We start from the raw sequence: 18,728 nt of genomic DNA on the forward strand, positions 1-18,728 counted from the left end.
CTACAGGGCTCAAGGTGCTTCTCCGACAGCCACATTAGCCCGTCTACAGGGCTCAAGGCGCTTCTTCGCCAGCCACATTAGCACATAGCTACACCCCATTGTACAGCTGGGCATCTCCTTGTATCTATAAAAGGGGATGTCCAGGGCCTTCCTAAGGCACGTTGGACGTCGAGGATAGACGGGGAGACACGTTGACACAATATGTTGACATTGAGATAGAGACACGCAGGGACTCTCTCTCTCTCTCTCTCTCGCTCTCGCCCTCGCTGTCTCGCGACGCTTGTAACCCCTACTACGAGCACCCCGGTGCGAGATAACATAAGCCACATTTCCCACTTGTGTTCCATCTTGCATCAACTCATCTGGGTAGGGACACGCAACAACAAATTTACTGGTCGATTGACAGTCCTCGTGGGTCCGAAACACCGACACAGCCTGTCGAATTCCTTCGCTAGTTCATATGGCATCGAGCAAGCGGCCATCATTGTTACTTGGCTTTTCCTGCTCAAAGCATTTGCAACCACAATAGCTTTTCCTGGGTGATAATTTATCTCCAGCTCATAGTCCTTGATCAATTCCAGTCGTCTTCGTTGCCTCATGTTTAGCTCTAACTGGGTGAATATATACTTAAGACTCTTGTGGTCTGTTTAAACATCACACTTCTGCCCATATAAATAGTGCCTCCAGTTCTTCAGTGCATGAACCACTGCTGCCAATTCCAGGTCATGTGTGGGGGTAATTCCTCTCATTAATCTTCAACCGTCGGGATGAGTACGTCACCACTCTTCCTTCTTGCATTAACACACATCCCAGACCAGTGTATGAAGCATCACAATACACTGAAATAACTTGTGAACATCAGGTAGGATCAACACCGGTGCTGTAGTCAACTTCTTCTTCAATGCTTCAAAGGACTCTTGGCACTCTGGGTCCAGTTGAACTCAACTTTCTTTGCAAGTAGGGCTGTCATTGGTCTGGCAATCTTGGAGAAACCTTCAATGAAACGCCGAAAGTATCCGGCCATTCCAATGAAACTCTTGATTCCATGGACATCTCTTGGTGCTTTCCAGTCCAGAATATCTACCACCTTTTTTGGATCCACAGCTATACCATCTCGGTTTATGATATGACCCAAGAACAAGACTTTGCTGATCCAGAATTCACATTTTCTCATCTTGGCATACAACTGACAATCCTGTAATCGTTGTAACACCATCCTCAAATGCTCTTCCTCATTATGAGAATACACAAGCATATCATCGATGAACACCACTACGAACATGTCAAGATAGCCCATGAACACACTATTCATCAAGTACATGAAGAAAGCTGGCGCATTCGTTAGACTGAAGGACATAACTATGTACTCATAAAGCCCATACTTGGTGATGAATGTTGTCTTCGGTATGTCCGAAGGCCAGATCCTGAGCTGATGATAACCTGACCTCAGATCTATCTTCGAGAACATACTAGCTCCTCTCAGCTGATCGAACAGATTTTCTATTCTGGGCAGGGGGTACTTGTTCTTGATGGTGACTTCATTCAAAGCTCTATAATTTATACACATCCTCTTTGTACCATCCTTATTCTCCACAAACAACACTGGGGCGACCCAAGGCGAGGTGCTAGGTCTGATGTAACCCTTCTCCAACAACTCGTCTATCTGCTCAATTCTGGTCCGGACACTCTATATGCTCTCTTAAAAAAGGGACGGTGACAGGGATAAGCTCTATGGAAAATTCAACCTTTCTCTCAGGTGGCATGCCTGGTAAATCCTCGAGGAACACATCCAGGAATTCTGATACTACTTTGATGGCTTCGAGCGGATTGACTGCCTCACTATGGGCAGTTATCTGGTGATAGCTTCCTTTCTTTGGTCCAGACAAGACCAACTTCACCAACACTTCCTCTCCCGACAAGGACACCAACTTCATAGTCCTCTTATCACAGCTAAAGCCTGCTTGCTATTTGGTCAGCCAATTCATCCCTAGGATGACATCTATGTCTATATCCCGGGTACCCATTACTATCAGATCAGCTGGAAACTCTACCCCCTTATTTAAACTCTTGCACTTGGGAAAAATTTATCTGTTTGGGTCCTACCACCAATTGAACTAACCCTCATAGGCGGGTACATGGATGCTACTGGTATGTTGTGTTTTTCTACCCATGATGCAGCCACAAAAGAATGCACGACTCCAGTATCAAATAACACATTTACATAATGAGATTCGACTGAGAACGTACCTAGTGCCACTCCTGGGGTCTCCTAAACTGTGTCGGCTTCTAGGTGGTTCACCTTTCCATACTGGGCACATGGTTGGTCATGGTTGTTTGCTCCTTGCTGAGATGCATTCTGTCTTGCTGGGGCATTGGGAGCTGACTGTTGCTGAGCTGCTTTCTTTGCACAATGTGACGCCAAGTGGCCTTGTTCTGCATAGTGGAAACATCATCGGCCTCCCCCTTGCGCTAGGGCTATCTAGTTGCTCTGATTGGTTGCTGGGGCAGGAAGGCAAAGTGCCTGGTTGTTCTGTCTCTAGTACTAGTTTCTTCCATATTGGTTATGCTGGCAGTACTTGAAAGGGAAATGTGCCCTTGGGCCATTTCTAAGTATTTTGGTGATTTAGTGCCCAACACAAGTGCCTAAGTGTAAAATGGTGGACAAAGTACAAATCAAGGATAAAGGTATGTTTCTCAAACTTAGTACATTGTTTTATGGACTAATGTATTGTGTCTAAGTGCTGGAAACAGGAAAAATCCAATTAAAAATGTCTTGGCTCGAGCAGCCAATACTCTGCTAAGTCTGGGAGCACCGGACTGTCCGGTGGGGCAACGGACAGTGTCCGGTGCGCCAGGCTGGCTCGAGCGAAGTGGCCGCTCTCGGGAATTCACCGGCGACGTACGGCTATAATTCACCGGACTGTCCGGTGTGCACCGGACTGTCCGGTGAGCCAATGGTCGGCCGGGCCAACGGTCGGCCGCGCAATCTGCGCGGGACACGTGGCCAAGCCAACGGCTAGAAGGGGGCACCGGACTGTCCGGTACGCCAATGGCTCTCAGGCTGCCAACGGTCGACTGCGCCATTTTTGGAAGGAAATCAGGCACCGGACAGTGTCCGGTGTGCACCGGACTGTCCGGTGCGCCAGTCGACAGAAGGCAAGATCAGGCTTCCTAGAATGCTCTCAACGGTTCCTAGCTGCCTTGGGGCTATAAAAGGGACCCCTAGGCGCATGGAGAAGGACACCAAGCATTCCTACAACATTCCTAAGCACCAAGACCTCGATTCCGCGCATTTGTTTCATTGTGATAGCATGTAGAGCTCTAGTGGAGTAGTGAACTCATTGAGTTGTGTTGCGAGCTCTTGTTGCGACTTGTGTGTGTGTTGACACTCTGATTCTTGTGTCTTGTGTGCGTTGCTAATCCTCCCTTGCTCTGTGCTTCTTTGTGAACTTCAAGTGTAAGGGCGAGAGGCTCCAAGTTGTGGAGATTCCTCGCAAACGAGATTGAGAAAAGCAAGCAAAACACCGTGGTATTCAAGTGGGTCTTTGGACCGCTTGAGAGGGGTTGATTGCAACCCTCGTCCGTTGGGACGCCACAACGTGGAGTAGGCAAGCGTTGGTCTTGGCCGAACCACGGGATAACCACCGTGCCATCTCTGTGATTGATTTCTTGTGGTTATTGTGTTTTGTTGAGACTCCTCTCTAGCCACTTGGCATTTACTGTGCTAACGCTTAACCAAGTTTTTGTGGCTTAAGTTTTCAAGTTTTACAGGATCACCTATTCACCCCCCTCTAGGTGCTCTCAATTGGTATCAGAGCCGTTCTCTTCACAAAGGGACTAACCGCCCGAAGAGATGGATCCTATGGGGAAGGGTATCGTGATCAACGATAAAGAGAAGGAATCTTTCGTCAACGAGCCGAAGGATGACAAGCCTACCGACTCGAGGTCGGGCCATAGACGGAAAGATGGGAAGAAGAAGAAGACAAGGCGCATCAAGGAGATTGTCTACTACGACGATAGTGACGAGTCATCTTCTTCCCAAAAGGACGATGACCACAATGACTATGAGAGAAGGAAACCGGTTAATTCGATCTTTTCTTTTGACTACTCTCGTATTCCGCAAAGTACAAATACTCATTTGCTCTCCATTCCACTTGGCAAACCTCCTCACTTTGATGGAGAGGACTATGGCTTTTGTGGCGGAACTGCCCGAATTATTCCAACTTAAGCGCCTAAGCCCTGCCTTAGAGGCTAGACCACACTTAAATGGGAATAACCCGTCAATCCCTCGGATCTAGTCCGACATGGCCACTGATAGGATCAAGTACCACAGTCTCACTCGATGGTGAGTCACAGAGCAAATACAATAAAGCATAAAACCATACATGGAAGAGTATTAAGTTATTACATCATCATCATCATCATCATCATCGGAGTTTTTGCAAAAGTAACCATCATTGTTCGAAGTGCAGCGGAAATAAACTAACGGTAAATAAATGGAGAGATGGGGAAGCCTGTCCCATCACTCCTCATGCTCCTCCTCAGCCGAGGCAGGGTCCCACTCGACAGTCCAACCCGGTGGCAAGGCGGACGGCCAAGTTATGCCAGCAACCATTTCCTCCAGAGAACCTGTAAAAAATTATGCCACAAGCAAGGCTGAGTATACTAATACTCAGCTAGACTTACCCGGTGTGAGGAGTCTACTCCTCTACCTCTAGACATGCAGCTGTTTGGCGGTGGGGTTTGGTTGTCAAAAGCACTAGCTGAGTTTCTAAGTCATGTTTTAACTTTGTCAATTTAAGTGTGACTCTCTTAAGGCTAAAAGTGGACTATCTATTCATACATGGTAGCAAGCATTATTAGCAATCAACATCTTATATCAACTCATCATATTTCCACTTGTTACTCAATGCAGTACAATGGATCAAGCAGTCTCATTAGCTGCGAGAAGCAGACGATTCGAATCGAGTTTTTATCCTTGCAAGGTAAACCTAAACACACGACATGCAGGGGCACTCCGTCCCCACACACATCAACCGTCCCCATCGATTCCCCGTCAGCAGATCAGGGCTCACCGCCTTGGCGTACAATGCCTCACTGACCCCGACTGGCCGTCGTGCAGTGACCGCACTTGTACCCACCATAACCAGAATGGGAGACCTCGTCTCAGGTCGCGTGAGGGGATATGTCCACTGCCAGGTTCACTCAGGTACTAGGCTTACCGATTTACCATATTTCTCGGCATGTGCTTAGTACGTTCAAACGCTTGACACAGGTATCCGCACGTTAATCCTTATTCCATTTTCCCATCTCGTAAACAACCAATCCCCATGGATTGTTGTCCACCAACTAGTATCATGATAGTGTGAAAGTGGGTACAATCAACTTCCTGATCTCGCGCGAGTGCTAGAAAAATCACTCGTCTTCTACCGAGATCCTAATTAAATAAAGCAACTACTCGACTTGTCATACTAGTATTCATCTCAAAAGGATTCCTGAGATCATGCAACTAGGGTTTCAAACAATTCCTACACCTAAGTGCACAATCAATCCTACAATCATTAAGTGAAGTAAAATAGCATAAATAACAGGTTATGCATAAAACCGGGGCTTGCCTTCCAAAGCAGTGGCAGGCAGGTCCTCTGGTGCAGGCTCGGGTGCTGGATCCGAGACTACCTCCTGAGCAACTCCTTGCTCCGGCACGAGGATGTATTCTCCGTCAGCAAGATTACAGTCTATCGAAATGCAATGAACATGTATGTTATGATTATGCAAGATTTAAGAACATAAGCTAAAAGAAACTAAGTTAAGAATTAACTTAGGGTTTCCTGATTATGTGGGGCTTCTAGTGGTATACATATACATAGACTTATTACCTTTTAGGTTTAGGTTTTCCTTTAGGATAACATAGTGGATTGGTATTGTCTTTATGGATTTCAGTGGACAATTTTATAAAGGTTTTAGGATGACATTAATTTACATTATTTATCTTCCTTTCTTTAATTTCCAATTAGGGTTTCTAGTGTAGGTTTGAACTACGACAGTGTTTTAATAATTTCCAAAAATTCTGTAAAAATTACAGTGGGTTGTCATTTTCTATTCTAGCCTGTTTTAAGAATTTGAGGCTTAAAATATAAAGGCTATGCTTTAAACAAAAATAACAAGAGTTATGCAAAATGGGCCACTTTATACTACATCTCTTAGTTAGGGGTGGGTTCTGTCCTAAAGGTTATTTTTGCTGGCATCCAATAGTAATAATAGGCTTCTGTGCTAAAAATCACAGAAAACTAAGGGATGGTTATTTAGTTATGAGTTTCTTAAGTTTAATGTCAAAAAGGCACTTTCTACTACATTATTATTTGAAAAATGTCAAACAGCAGATTTCATATTTTTCCTAAGTTCTCATTAATAAAACATTAGTTATCCCAAGGGTGGGGGTGTTTTTACCTTGGGGTTATTGTTGTAGGGTTTTTCTAAGTTATCCTCATTTTATTAAAATAAAAGGTATCCTACTTATTTTACACTAAACCAAGGTATGATATATTTCTCCAGTGAACTACATTAAATAAGTACCCTAACAAAAATAGAGGTGCTCTCTGGTTCATGGTTTAATTTACATTTTCTATTTTTCTTGTCTTTAAGCATATTATGGAATAAGGGGTAAAAACTAACTTAATAGAGTGGACAAAGAGGTTCAACAATTTTAAACAGGTCAGTAGGTAGATATAAGCTTCTCCAAATTTTCCTAACCCTAGTCAAATAGCACAACTATTTTTCTTTCTATTATTGAGCTTTTGGCCAAAACTAACATTAAATCAGAGCTTTAAAATCTTCCTTAGTACCAAGGGGTTTTATATTTTTCTTAAATAGGTTACATTAATTAGAGTCTGGCAAAATTGGTTTGACCAAATTTGGATGAACTAAACATAAGTTATGAATTTTTAAAGTCTCTGTCCAATTTTAAAATAGATTTTAAAAAGAGTTTCCTGGAAAAACAGTTTACACCGGGGTCCCTGGGTTTAAACTAAATCAACCCTCACAAATCTACCCTCACGCCACTATTCCCCTGTGTCTCTGACCTTTCACAAAACCCCCTGACCTTCTCTCCCTCTCACCCGCAGTCCTTCCCCTTATGCAAACAGTAACCGCGGGAAAGAAAAGGGTGGCGCGGCTTACCGGCGGCGAGGGAGGTCCGGCGAAGGGTGGGGTTGGCTCGGGGAGACTCTGGCGGTCACGTCGAGGTACGGCTTGGCGACGGGGATGGCCGGAATCGAGGGGTCCACGTGCGCAGGCGGGCGAGCTCGTCGGCTGCATGTGCTCCGGCCTATCCACGGCGGTATAGTTCAATCCAAGGGCACGGGGAGCTTCACGGGGTGCTAGGGAGTCTAACCGTGCAAGGAATCGAAAAGAGACTCACCGTGCGGCTCGGTCCACGCTCGCCGGCGGTCGGGTGAAGTCCGGTGACCTTAATTCGGCGTCTCCGGTGAAGCAGAGCCCGATTCCTTACTCGGGGAGCTTCACTGACGTGCGCACACTCACCTCTGAAGGTTGGATGGGGCTGGGGAAGGCTGGGCTGGCCGGTCTACGGCTGCAGTAGCTCGGGTGGCCGCGGACTCGTCGCGCACGGGCAAACGGCGGTGAACTGAGCTCCGGCGAGGGTCGGGCGTGCGCGAAAAAGTACGGTCAAGGCTCCTGGGCGTTTTATAGGAGCGGACGCGGACCGGGGTGCTGGCTTGGCTCGGGCGCGGCGCGGGGCTTGCGGGGGCGCACGCGGGCGTGCTCTGGCGCGGCAGAACGCGTCGAACACGTGGCGCTTTGTTTCTTCCATTGTTCAAACGTCGGCAGAGGTCGCAAACGTACGAATCTTGGCAAAAGTCCGGCGCAGGCCTCTTCCTGGCACCTAGGGCTATCTCTCTTATTTGAGTTCCAATGGAGGATACGCCCTAGATCAGGTGATATTCGTGTGCGAAAACTGGCTTGTCTCTCTGCCCACATTGCGACAAAACTGATGTCAAGAGCTGTCAAACGTCCAAGTCTCGGCTTCCACTTTTTCCAGGGGGTGCCTTAGGTGGTATACCACATTTTTGGTATAGAACCTAAGTGGTTTTGGCGCCATCTTCAAAGTGAACATGGTTGATCTTTAACTTAGGGTTAAAATTGGACTTAGAGAGAATATAGAGAGCTCTAGCTCTCTCTCCACTTGGAGATTTGAATTGGGGTTTCTCCAAGGGTCTTTTTGCAACATTTTCCTCCCCTAATTGATGGTTACCAAGTTAGTTAGGGTTTGGGTAAAAGTTACACATGCTTTGCCCACTTGTTCACTCTCTTTCCCCCCCTTGCCTAGGGTTTTGGAAGATAGGGCTTAGGAGAGGTCTAGGGTTCTTCTCCCCCCTGATCCAAGGTAGTAAGTGTGCAAGGATTAGAGCAATGCTTCTTATGTCATTGGCAACTTTATTAGCACTTGGTCTCCAAGTTCTCAAGTGTTGCCCTAAGCCTTTACTCCTTGTGATCACAGCTTCTAGTGCCAAGGTGGCTCTAGCCAAGGTAGCACCTGGGGTGTTACAGCCCTCCCCCCTTAAAGGAAATCTCGTCCCGAGATTTAGGTAGAGTCCCTTGGAGGGTGCTTGAAGGTGTGCTGGTGTTGTTTTTTCCTTTACACTTTAAGTTTCTCTTATTAACTGCTCTTCGAATGTCATCCTCTTTGCAACTTCAGAAGGAAGCCCTTCTTAAGTTAAATCCACAACTTAGACTATCTTTGTTATCTAAGATTTTCTTATAATTGAATTCAAAGGGCAGGTGGGGGTGGGGTTTTGGGGTTACGTACCGACTCCTTTGGGTAGAAAGTCGGGGAAGTGAGAGCATAGAAAATCCTCAGTCTCCCATGTAGCTTCTTCTGCTGAATGGTGACTCCACTGAATTTTATACATTCTGACCGACCTTGCCCGAGTTGATCTCTCCTTTTTATCTAATACCTTGACGGGGTACTCTTGGTAGGACAAGTCCGGTTCTATCTCAATGTCCGGTTCTGGCAGTACTTCAGTGGGTAGGCGAACACATTTCCGCAGCTGAGATACATGGAACACATTGTGAACTGCTGACATGTGGGGTGGCAATTCCAATTGGTAAGCTACGGGTCCACAACTTGCCTTGATCTCATAGGGTCCAATGTAGCGAGGAGCTAACTTGCCCTTGATCCCGAATCTCTGGACACCCTTGGTGGGTGATACCTTAAGATAGACATGATCTCCCGCCTCAAACTGTAGAGGCTTCCGCCTCTTATCATGATAGCTCCTTTGCCTGGCCTGAGCAGCTTCCAAGTTCTTGGTAATAACCCTGACTTTTGCCTCAGCCTCAAGTACCAAGTCTGGCCCAAAAATTTCCCTTTCTCCTGCTTGAGACCAATTCAGTGGGGTCCTACACCTTCTCCCATATAAGGCTTCAAAAGGTGCCATCTTCAGACTGGACTGATAGCTGTTATTGTAAGAAAACTCTGCCAAAGACAGACACTTATCCCAATCCTTTCCGTAATGTAGTGCACATGCTCGCAACATGTCTTCCAAAATTTGATTCACCCTTTCTGTCTGGCCATCCGTTTGAGGGTGATATGCTGAGCTTCGGATTACTTGGGTCCCAAGTGATTCTTGCAGTTTCTCCCAAAAGCGTGCCACAAACAGTGCTCCTCTGTCAGATATAATGGTCTTTGGAATACCATGTAATCTTACTATCTGATCAATGTAGATTTCCGCGTACTTCTCTGTCTTGTGGGTGGTGTGCACTGGCAGGAAATGAGTAGTCTTGGTCAACCTGTCCACAATAACCCAAATAGAATCATGGTGCCTGGAGGTATTGGGTAATCCCACTATGAAGTCCATGCAAATGTCCTCCCATTTCCAAGATGGTATGGGAAGGGGTTGCAAAGGGCCTGCTGCCTTCAAGTGACTAGCTTTAATTCTCTGGCAGGTGTCACATTCGGATATGTACTTGGCAATTTCCCTCTTCATTCTGGTCCACCAATATAAAGATCTGAGATCATGGTACATCTTGTTGCTACCAGGGTGCATAGAGAATTTGGAAAGGTGAGCTTCATCTAGTATCTTCTTTCTAAGCTCAGGGTCCTTGGGAACAACTAATCGGTCTCCAAACCATAGAATTCCCTTGCTGTCCTGTCGGAAACACTTGTATTTTTCTGCCCTTTGCTTAATCATATCCTTGATAACCTGAACACCCTTATCCTCAACCTGTGCCCTGACTATCTGTTCTTGCAACGTGGGCTCCACCGAGATATAGCTTAGGTTACCCGAAGAAACAACTTCCAAGTTTAGCTTGCACAGCTCATCGCACAGGGTGGTGACCCTTGCATCCATGCTCATACAATTACATTGGGCCTTTCTGCTCAAGGCATCTGCCACAACGTTGGCCTTGCCAGGATGGTAATGCACTTCCAAATCATAGTCCTTGATTAACTCCAACCATCTCCTTTGCCTCATGTTCAGATCTGCCTGAGTGAAGATGTATTTGAGACTCTTGTGATCAGTATAGATGTTACAGTGAGCCCCCATCAAGTAGTGTCTCCATATCTTAAGAGCATGAACCACAGCTGCCAATTCCAGATCATGTGTAGGGTAGTTCTGCTCATGGGGCCTGAGTGCTCGGGAAGCATAAGCAATCACTCTGTTCTCTTGCATCAAGACACATCCCAATCCGGTACCCAAAGCATCACAATAAACTTCAAATGGCTTGGTGTTGTCAGGTTGAGCCAGTACTGGGGCTGTTGTCAAATGCTGCCTCAAGGTATGAAAGGCATCCTCACACTTTTGGCTCCACTCAAATTTGACTCCCTTCTTCAACAGTTCAGTCATTGGTTTGGCAATTCTGGAGAAATCCGGAATAAATCGTCGATAATACCCTGCCAATCCCAGAAAACTCCGAATTTGCTTCACTGTAGTCGGGTGTTTCCAATCCATTACCTCTTGCACCTTCTCAGGATCAACTGATATCCCATCCTGAGAAATTGTGTGACCCAAGAATTTAATCTCCTTCAGCCAGAACTCACATTTAGACAACTTAGTATAAAGATGATGATCGCGCAGCCGCTGAAGCACGATGTGCAGGTGCTCAGTATGTTCGTCTTCATTCTTGGAATAGACCAGAATATCATCAATGAAAACGACCACGAACTTATCCAATTCTGGCATGAACACTGAGTTCATCAGGTACATAAAATAGGCCGGGGCATTGGTCAGCCCAAAAGACATCACTAAAAACTCATACAACCCATATCTGGTAGAGAAAGCCGTCTTGGGAATATCGCTGGCACGGATCTTGATCTGATGGTATCCTGAGCGAAGGTCTATCTTGGAGAATACCTTGGCTCCTATCAACTGATCAAACAGAACATCAATGCGGGGCAGTGGGTATTTGTTCTTGATAGTCACCGCATTGAGAGGGCGGTAGTCAACACACATCCTCAAACTCTCATCCTTTTTCTTCACAAATAGTGCTGGACATCCCCATGGTGAAGTGCTTGGACGAATGAACTCCTTGTCCAACAATTCTTGTAATTGCTTCTTCAATTCTGCCAATTCCGCGGGAGGCATCCTATAGGGTCTTTTGGAGATAGGAGCAGTCCCGGGTTGCAACTCAATTGCGAACTCAATGTCTCGGTCAGGTGGCATCCCTGGCAATTCATCTGGGAAAACATCTGGGTAGTGACAGACCACTAGGATCTTTTCCACTGGGGATTCTAACATAACAAAGGCACAAGATCGGGTACAACCCTGGTCAGGCAAATACAGTGTGGTCTCACCACAAGTTGGTGAGTGCACCTCAATGGCTCTAGCCGCAATATCCATCACAGCCTGATTTCTGGTCAACCAATCAGTTCCCAATATAATATCCACACTCTCCAAACCCAAAATGAGGAGGTTGGCTTTAATTATCAGACTACCAAACTTTATAGGCACATTCTTGTTAATTTGGTAGGTGGCAACCCTGCCTCCTGGGGTTGAAATTGTGATACCTCCATTGGTGTGGTGAAAAGGTAATTGGCACTTGGCACTAAATTTGGCACTGATAAAACTATGCGAAGCACCAGAATCAAATAGAATAATAGCAGGATAATTCAAAACTGTAAAGATACCGGTCATGACGGGTGCTCCCTCTGGAATATCAGCCATGGTGGTGAAGTTCAGCCTGCCTTGCCTTACTTGCACCTTTTGCCTCTTCCCTTGGTTCTGATTAACATTCTGCCCCTGCCTCTGTTGGTTCCTGGGGCAATTCTTGGCGTAGTGTCCGGTGTTGCCACATGTGAAGCACCTGTTGTCATTTGCCTGGCGGTACTGCTGCTGCTGCTGATTGCTCCTCTGAGCTGGAAACTGGTTGCGGTTGGGTGCCTGCTGCTGCTGCTGTGGTCGGATCACCCATCGCCCTTGCTGTTGCTGGGGTCCCCTGCCCTGGGTGTCGGACACAATCCTGAAGCGCTGTGGCTGAGCTGAGGGTCCTGCCACAGGGGTCTTCCTCTTCTTCTCTGCCTGTCTAGCTGTAATGCAGTCCTCCTGGGAGATAGCCATGTTGACCAACTCATTGTAACTGTTGGCCCTGACGGTGTTGAGACGATCACGGAGCTCAGTGCTGAGCCCCCTCCTGAACCTATCCCTCTTCTTCTCATCTGTATCTGCATGATATCCCGCATACTGGCTCAAATCATTAAAAGCCTGGGCATACTGCAACACTGTCCGGTTGCCCTGAGTGAGTGCCAAAAACTCATTGAGCTTCCTGTCCATGATCCCGGCTGGTATATGGTGTCCTCTAAAAGCTGCCTTGAACTCCCTCCACTCCACCTCTCGGTCCTCTGGCTGCATAGCAAGAAAATGATCCCACCAAGTCCTTGCAGGCCCGCGAAGCTGCTGGGTGGCGAACCTGACTTTGGTGACCTCTGAGCAAACTCCATGGAGTAGTGGGAATTTGGATTCCACCACTCGCAGCCACACATCTGCGTCAAGTGGGTCCTCCGCCCTTGTGAACAATGGAGGCTGGGTGCTAAGGAATTCCTGGTATGTAGCTGCCGCGGGGTGACGCTGATGGTCCCCACCACCATAATGCTGAGGTGGTGGCTGACGTTGAGCCAGCTGCCTCAGGATCTCATTCTGCTGAGCCATGAGCTCCTGCAGAGTGGGAGGTGGTGGCGGCGGTGGAGGAACGTGCACATTCTGGCCACGACGCTGCCTTCCGGCCATCTGAAAAAACCACATACATGCTTAACACCATATCTCCAAGTTCAATATTTCATCGCGGTGAAAAAGTTGAAATAAACATGATAGACTCAGACTTCAACAAGAGGATTTTTAAGAGGCCTAAATTTTTCCTTCCAAATTTAAACTGATAATAGCATCCATCAAACAAACTTCTAAGAGAGTTTAGCATGATTACATCAAATTGTTCCAAAATGACTCAACTCTATATAGCCTAGTACCCCAAGGGTGCAAAAGCTAAGCTAGCTGCGAGGAGTCCGACTATCCAACTTCTAAGCCTATCCTGAACACCTAGTGAGCGAACGAAGCAACACTCGACTCGGGGGAAGGTGGTCTTCCCGAGCCGGCAGTGTCCACACTGGAGGCAGGCTCATCTCCTCCCTCGATGTCGACGTCCTCGTTGGCCTCCTGGTCCTGGATCTCCTGGTGGTGCATGTCCAGGTGCTCGTTAGCCTCAGCAAGCTGCTGCTGAGTGTTAAGGAGCTGATCCTCTAGAACCTCGATGGTGTTCTCCCTGGTGCCCACTAGCTCCTCCAACTCTTGGATATCAGTGGATAGCTGCTCCACCTGCAAGTCCTTCTCCACCATTTCTTGGGACAAGTCAACCACAAGTTCCTCTCTGTTGTCCAAGGTGATCTTTGTAGCCTCCAATAATGCCATTAGGTGGGACATCGCCTCACCGCGCATCACCTGCAGACGGTACAGAGCATTCATGCACCGTACGGTCAAGTGCGCGGTCTGTCCTGGGTAGATGGCCCAGATGTCCTTGGCATGTTCCACCCGATCCTTCCACATTGGGTCGTCCTCCTTCTCGGCGGGGAACAAGCCAATGGGGTGGGTAGCCAGCTCCAAAGGATGGAATCCGCAGAAAGTAGTCAATCCATGCAGAGAGATCGCCTCGATCGTATCCTCTGCTCTGTATCCGAAAGACTCGGAGTCCAAAGAGCGCCAGCCTGGCTGCAGGGGATGAGGCTCCAAGGTCATCATCACCCTACAGCGGGGCACTCGGTGCTTCTCGAACTGCTGCACCGCGTACTGAGGGGGTGTCGCGTATCCGGCCCCCTGAAGTACCTCCCACAAAATGCGGGGAAAACCCTCTCGTGCAAGTCCGTCAGTGTGGGTCAGTGCATTTCCGTCATCGGAGGATCCGTGGGAAGTCATCTGTGTACGGTTAAGCATAAGTAAAAGAAAAAGAATTATAAAAAGAACAAGGAAAAATAAAACTCAGCCCTTCTCTAGTTAAATGGAAAAGGCACTGGGGACCTAGTTAGTTGTTATCTTGTTTTTAAGTCCTTTACTCAGTTATCCTTTTGCTTAATTATGAATGCATGCATGCTCGTCCTGAACGACCTCACAACAAGATAAAAGGAATAGGGAAGAACTCCCATCCTGTAAAAGTGGCCTGTAGGGCCTAGTTACTTAGCCACCTAGCTACCCTTCTATTACCCTAAGGCTTCACGTCCTAGGTCTATCCTGCTCGTCCTACTATCTATCCAACATTGTTTCTATCAAATTTTACTTAAAAATCGATGGTATTTACGTTTTATTGATTCCTCTGTGGTGGTACAAGCTCCGATACCAGCTGTGGCGGAACTGCCCGAATTATTCCAACTTAAGTGCCTAAGCCCTGCCTTAGAGGCTAGACCACACTTAAATGGGAATAACCCGTCAATCCCTCGGATCTAGTCCGACATGGCCACTGACAGGATCAAGTACCACAGTCTCACTCGATGGTGAGTCACAGAGCAAATACAATAAAGCACAAAACCATACATGGAAGAGTATTAAGTTATTACATCATCATCATCATCATCATCATCGGAGTTTTTGCAAAAGTAACCATCATTGTTCGAAGTGCAGCGGAAATAAACTAACGGTAAATAAATGGAGAGATGGGGAAGCCTGTCCCATCACTCCTCATGCTCCTCCTCAGCCGAGGCAGGGTCCCACTCGACAGTCCAACCCGGTGGCAAGGCGGACGGCCAAGTTATGCCAGCAACCATTTCCTCCAGAGAACCTGTAAAAAATTATGCCACAAGCAAGGCTGAGTATACTAATACTCAGCTAGACTTACCCGGTGTGAGGAGTCTACTCCTCTACCTCTAGACATGCAGCTGTTTGGCGGTGGGGTTTGGTTGTCAAAAGCACTAGCTGAGTTTGTAAGTCAAGTTTTAACTTTGTCAATTTAAGTGTGACTCTCTTAAGGCTAAAAGTGGACTATCTATTCATACATGGTAGCAAGCATTATTAGCAATCAACATCTTATATCAACTCATCATATTTCCACTTGTTACTCAATGCAGTACAATGGATCAAGCAGTCTCATTAGCTGCGAGAAGCAGACGATTTGAATCAAGTTTTTATCCTTGCAAGGTAAACCTAAACACACGACATGCAGGGGCACTCCGTCCCCACACACATCAACCGTCCCCATCGATTCCCCGTCAGCAGATCAGGGCTCACCGCCTTAGCGTACAATGCCTCACTGACCCCGACTGGCCGTCGTGCAGTGACCGCACTTGTACCCACCATAACCGGAATGGGAGACCTCGTCTCAGGTCGCGTGAGTGGATATGTCCACTGCCAGGTTCACTCAGGTACTAGGCTTACCGATTTACCATATTTCTCGGCATGTGCTTAGTACGTTCAAACGCTTGACACAGGTATCCGCACGTTAATCCTTATTCCATTTTCCCATCTCGTAAACAACCAATCCCCATGGATTGTTGTCCACCAACTAGTATCATGATAGTGTGAAAGTGGGTACAATCAACTTCCTGATCTCGCGCGAGTGCTAGAAAAATCACTCGTCTTCTACCGAGATCCTAATTAAATAAAGCAACTACTCGACCTGTCATACTAGGGGCCCGTTTGGCAAAGCTCCAGCTCCTGTTTCTTTAGCTCCAGATCCTGATTCTCGTGAGGAGTTGATTCTCTTGATTCTCCTAGAAAATCAGAATCATTTTTAAACCGTTTGGCAAGTAAACTGATTCTTGTCTTCTGAGAGTTGGTCGTCTGTGGCGATTGTTTGTTTTACCCTTTGCAGTTCAACTTTGTTACAAACCAATAAGTAGGATGCATATACGGAAAAAAATATGAAACAATAACATATAAAATATTCCCATCATAGTAGTGCATAAAATGCTCTCAAATGTTTAATCCATAAATTGACTCGTTATGTTTTTTGTCCAATGGCAATTGCGGGTAATTTCGATCAAACTTTAAGGGGAGGTCCATATTTGGTTGGTTGAGGAGCTGTTTTAAGGGAGGGTGGAGCAGGTTTTTTTAGATCTCACCTTTCTTCACAAAAACGACTCCCGATATTTCGGCTCCACACGAGAATCAGTTTAAAAAAATACCCGTTTGGCACGGCTCCTCCAGATCCTCGCTTAGAATCAGGAGCTGGAGCTGTGCCAAACGGGCCCTAGTATTCATCTCAAAAGGATTCCTGAGATCATGCAACTAGGGTTTCAAACAATTCCTACACCTAAGTGCACAATCAATCCTACAATCATTAAGTGAAGTAAAATAGCATAAATAACAGGTTATGCATAAAACCGGGGCTTGCCTTCCAAAGCAGTGGCAGGCAGGTCCTCTGGTGCAGGCTCGGGTGCTGGATCCGAGACTACCTCCTGAGCAACTCCTTGCTCCGGCACGAGGATGTATTCTCCGTTAGTAAGATTACAGTCTATCGAAATGCAATGAACATGTATGTTATGATTATGCAAGATTTAAGAACATAAGCTAAAAGAAACTAAGTTAAGAATTAACTTAGGGTTTCCTGATTATGTGGGGCTTCTAGTGGTATACATATACATAGACTTATTACCTTTTAGGTTTAGGTTTTCCTTTAGGATAACGTAGTGGATTGGTATTGTCTTTATGGATTTCAGTGGACAATTTTATAAAGGTTTTAGGATGACATTAATTTACATTATTTATCTTCCTTTCTTTAATTTCCAATTAGGGTTTCTAGTGTAGGTTTGAACTACGATAGTGTTTTAATAATTTCCAAAAATTCTGTAAAAATTACAGTGGGTTGCCATTTTCTATTCTAGCATGTTTTAAGAATTTGAGGCTTAAAATATAAAGGCTATGCTTTAAACAAAAATAACAAGAGTTATGCAAAATGGGCCACTTTATACTACATCTCTTAGTTAGGGGTGGGTTCTGTCCTAAAGGTTATTTTTGCTGGCATCCAATAGTAATAATAAGCTTCTGTGCTAAAAATCACAGAAAACTAAGGGGTGGTTATTTAGTTATGAGTTTCTTAAGTTTAATGTCAAAAAGGCACTTTCTACTACATTATTATTTGAGAAATGTCAAACAGCAGATTTCATATTTTTCCTAAGTTCTCATTAATAAAACATTAGTTATCCCAAGGGTGGGGGTGTTTTTACCTTGGGTTTATTTTTGTAGGGTTTTTCTAAGTTATCCTCATTTTATTAAAATAAAAGGTATCCTACTTATTTTACACTAAACCAAGGTATGATATATTTCTCCAGTGAACTACATTAAATAAGTACCCTAACAAAAATAAAGGTGCTCTCTGGTTCATGGTTTAATTTACATTTTCTATTTTTCTTGTCTTTAAGCATATTATGGAATAAGGGGTAAAAACTAACTTAATAGAGTGGACAAAGAGGTTCAACAATTTTAAACAGGTCAGTAGGTAGATATAAGCTTCTCCAAATTTTCCTAACCCTAGTCAAATAGCACAACTATTTTTCTTTCTATTATTGAGCTTTTGGCCAAAACTAACATTAAATCAGAGCTTTAAAATCTTCCTTAGTACCAAGGGGTTTTATATTTTTCTTAAATAGGTTACATTAATTAGAGTCTGGCAAAATTGGTTTGACCAAATTTGGATGAACTAAACATAAGTTATGAATTTTTAAAGTCTCTGTCCAATTTTAAAATAGATTTTAAAAAGAGTTTCCTGGAAAAACAGTTTACACCGGGGTCCCTGGGTTTAAACTAAATCAACCCTCACAAATCTACCCTCACGCCACTATTCCTCTGTGTCTCTGACCTTTCACAAAACCCCCTGACCTTCTCTCCCTCTCACCCGCAGTCCTTCCCCTTATGCAAACAGTAACCGCGGGAAAGAAAAGGGTGGCGCGGCTTACCGGCGGCGAGGGAGGTCCGGCGAAGGGTGGGGTTGGCTCGGGGAGACTCTGGCGGTCACGTCGAGGTACGGCTTGGCGACGGGGATGGCCAGAATCGAGGGGTCCACGTGCGCAGGCGGGCGAGCTCGTCGGCGGCGTGTGCTCCGGCCTATCCACGGCGGTATAGTTCAATCCAAGGGCACGGGGAGCTTCACGGGGTGCTAGGGAGTCTAACCGTGCAAGGAATCGAAAAGAGACTCACCGTGCGGCTCGGTCCACGCTCGCCGGCGGTCGGGTGAAGTCCGGTGACCTTAATTCGGCGTCTCCGGTGAATCAGAGCCCGATTCCTTACTCGGGGAGCTTCACTGAC

Source organism: Zea mays, chromosome 10 (genome assembly GCF_902167145.1).
Source record: "Zea mays cultivar B73 chromosome 10, Zm-B73-REFERENCE-NAM-5.0, whole genome shotgun sequence".
Classification (NCBI taxonomy): Eukaryota; Viridiplantae; Streptophyta; class Magnoliopsida; order Poales; family Poaceae; genus Zea; species Zea mays.